This window comes from Schistocerca gregaria, chromosome X (genome assembly GCF_023897955.1).
Source record: "Schistocerca gregaria isolate iqSchGreg1 chromosome X, iqSchGreg1.2, whole genome shotgun sequence".
NCBI lineage: Eukaryota > Metazoa > Arthropoda > Insecta > Orthoptera > Acrididae > Schistocerca > Schistocerca gregaria.
The window spans coordinates 658,335,246-658,338,339 of NC_064931.1; the positions used below are offsets into that span (position 1 = coordinate 658,335,246).

Here is a 3,094-nt window from a genome sequence, read left to right on the forward strand (position 1 = left end):
TTGTGTTATCTTTGACTGAAATAAACTTTAATGGCTAAAAGAAAATTTATGTACTTACTGAAGCTCCCTGCCAATTACGAGGCTAATGTGAACAATGAAGTTTTAGTAAGGGTAGTCAAAAATTTTCGTATGGCATTACTGACTGGGACAACACAGTGGGTAGGTTCAGCCGCCTAGTCGTAAACAATTTCCTTCCTTCGCGCACAGTGAGCTCCTTTCCCCGCAGTGTTTCAGAGTTGCATCTTACGTATATTTGTAAAGTGTTGACTGTAATGGATGCGGGTATAGTGTGGTGCTATATTTGTGTTATATGACGATCAGAGAAGGGAGAGTTTGAAAGATGGTGCCTGTACATAGCCTGCTCTTATTGAATGACATTAAGCAGTCCATCCTCAGGCCACAAGTGGCCCATCGGGACCATCCGACCGCCGTGTCATCCTCAGCTGAGGATGCGAGTAAGAGGGGCGTGTGGTCAGCACACCGGTCTCCCGGTCGTTATGGTGCTTTTCTTTGACCGAAGCCGCTACTATTTGGTCGAGTAGCTCCTCAATTGGCATCACGAGGCTGAGTGCACCCCGAAAAATGGCAACAGCGCATGGCGACCCAGATGGTCACCCATCGAAGTGCCGGCCTCTCCCTACAGCGCTTAACTTCGGTGATCTGACGGGAACCGGTGTATCCACTGCGGCAAGGCCGTTGCCAAATAACATTAAGGCAGCCACCTAATTTAACCTATCCATCAGACGGACGAATCACCATAAAAATGTCACATCTCCTCGCTCCTTGAGACACTGCGTGGGTTTGGAATTTAATCCAGCCACTGATGCTAAGTCTGGTGATAAGGAACCTCGCGTCCAACAGGACTCGAACAGGCTACCTCTGATTCGAACGCCACTCCACAGACGTGAGTTTGCGATCTCAGCTACGGATGTGAGTAACAATCATAATAAAGATTTCTGGCAAACTTTTCAGTGTCTATCTACAGAGGAAATTAAAAATCTGCAATAATTAACTTTGTAAAACTTATCACGTGTTACCTAATTGACATGTAAGCGTAGGACTTGATTGAGTGAAAGCCTGAAACTGAACTAAGAATGAGAGAGTGCCAGAAAGTTTTGATGTGGTGATAGAGAGAACAGACGTTCCACACTGATGACGACTGCGCTCCAGAAATGAGAATTTTCAAGAAAAAATTCTACTTCAAATTTTTAACATTACAGGTAATTAATATCTGCGACGAATCTCTGCATACAGTGGTCTCATGGCATGATACGTGTCTCTAAACCGTAGTGATTTCTGTGTATGAGTAGTAGAAACGAAATAATTACGTGCACAGCCAACACCAGTTTTGTTACTACTTGTATCTTACATCGCGCCGGAAATGCATTAGTATAAAATCAAAAATCACCATTACAAAAGATTTCATTTGCATATTTTTCAAACAGAACGATATAAACGATCATAATCTCTGGGTAGCACACATATGTATAGGCTGCCTTGGAAATTAATTCCGTATTCTTTTACATCGTGCTCAAATCCTGCGGTCGTGCTTAAAGGCCATCATAAATGTGTCTGATGCCATCTGCAGAGACAGCATTCCGCATTACTCCCTTCTGTTATCACAATGCGACGGGATCTGCAGACCGTCACAGCATGTTGTTTAGTATCTTGAAGATCATGTTCCGTATCGGGACATACACATGCTGGAAGATCACATGTTTCTGATGCTGTAGTGATGGCAGCATAACAGGTTGTTTGACGCTCTATGAATATAATGAGCTATTGAATGTTCAGTGGACAAACATAGCGATGCCTTTATATTTTGTATAGATTAGAGCTCCCGCCATGCTGCTTTTTATATTTGTCTTATATGTCGCTGTCTGATACACATCGGCAGTTGTCTCTCTTGCATATGATATCCACATTCACATCTACACCTGTACTCCGCAAGTCAGCTTATGATTTGTGGCGGAGGGTACCTTGCGATTCACTGTCGCTTTTCAGTTTTTGTTTTCCAGTCTCGAATCATGCACTGGAAGAATGATTGTTTGTAAGCATCCGTGTGAGTTCGAATCTCTTTAATTTTACGTCTTGGACTTTCCGTGAGCTATACGTAGAAGAAAACAATATATTGGTTGACTGCTCCTGGAACGTGCGATTGGGAATTTTAACAGTAAACCACACTGTGATGCCCAAAACCTCTCTTATAGCTTGTTCCATTAAGTGTTGAATGAGCATCTGAATGACACTTTTGCGCGTATTTAACGAACTTGTGACGAACCGCGCTACTCTTATTTGGATCTTCTCTATTTCTTTTATCAGTTCTACCAGGTGAAGGCCCTTGAATGGCGAGAAATATCAGTCGGAAGAGAGTTTTAAACTCTACCTCTTTCGAAGGTCGACTACACTTCACTAGGACACTCCTGCTGAATCTCAGCCTGGCATTTTCCTTTCCTACAATTAGTTTTGTACCGCCGTTACGTGTGCTAAACGTATACTCTGAGATATGTGACTAGTTATACTGACTGTTTGTCAAACGTGTAACCATACAGTAATGGGTCTCTGCGTCTATTTGTGCAAAGTGAGTTACTTTTATTTATATTGACCATTACTGATGTAGGGGCAGAACCTGCAGTCATGAGCCGGCCGCTGCGGCCGGGCGGTTCTAAGCGCTTCAGTCTGGGACCGCGCTGCTGCTTCGGTCGCAGGTTCGAATCCTGCCTCGGGCATGAATGTATGTGATGTCCCTATGTTAGTTAGGTTTAAGTAGTTCTAAGTCTAGAGGACTGATGACCTAAGATGTTAAGTCCCATATTGCTTAGAGCCATTTTAACCACGTTTTTTGCAATCATCATTAAAAATAACTTCGCACCATTGTGTTCTCCACGATGATGATGAGAGAGTTGTGTGGGCGCATGTTAAAATCTTTAGTGCCCGAAGTAAAATATATCTACATCTACATATACATCCATACTCCGCAAGCCACCTGACGGTGTGTGGCGGAGGTTATCCTGAGTACCTCTATCGGTTCTCCCTTCTATTCCAGTCTCGTATTGTACGTGGAAAGAAGGATTGTCGGTATGCTTCTGTGTGG

At 43.3% G+C, this 3,094-nt stretch overlaps 1 pseudogene; it reads right to left on the reverse strand.

The window, feature by feature from the left end:
- Window positions 1-583: 583 nt before the first annotated feature.
- On the reverse strand, window positions 584-701 carry LOC126299636 (5S ribosomal RNA; annotated as a pseudogene).
- Between the last annotated feature and the right edge of the window lie 2,393 nt (window positions 702-3,094).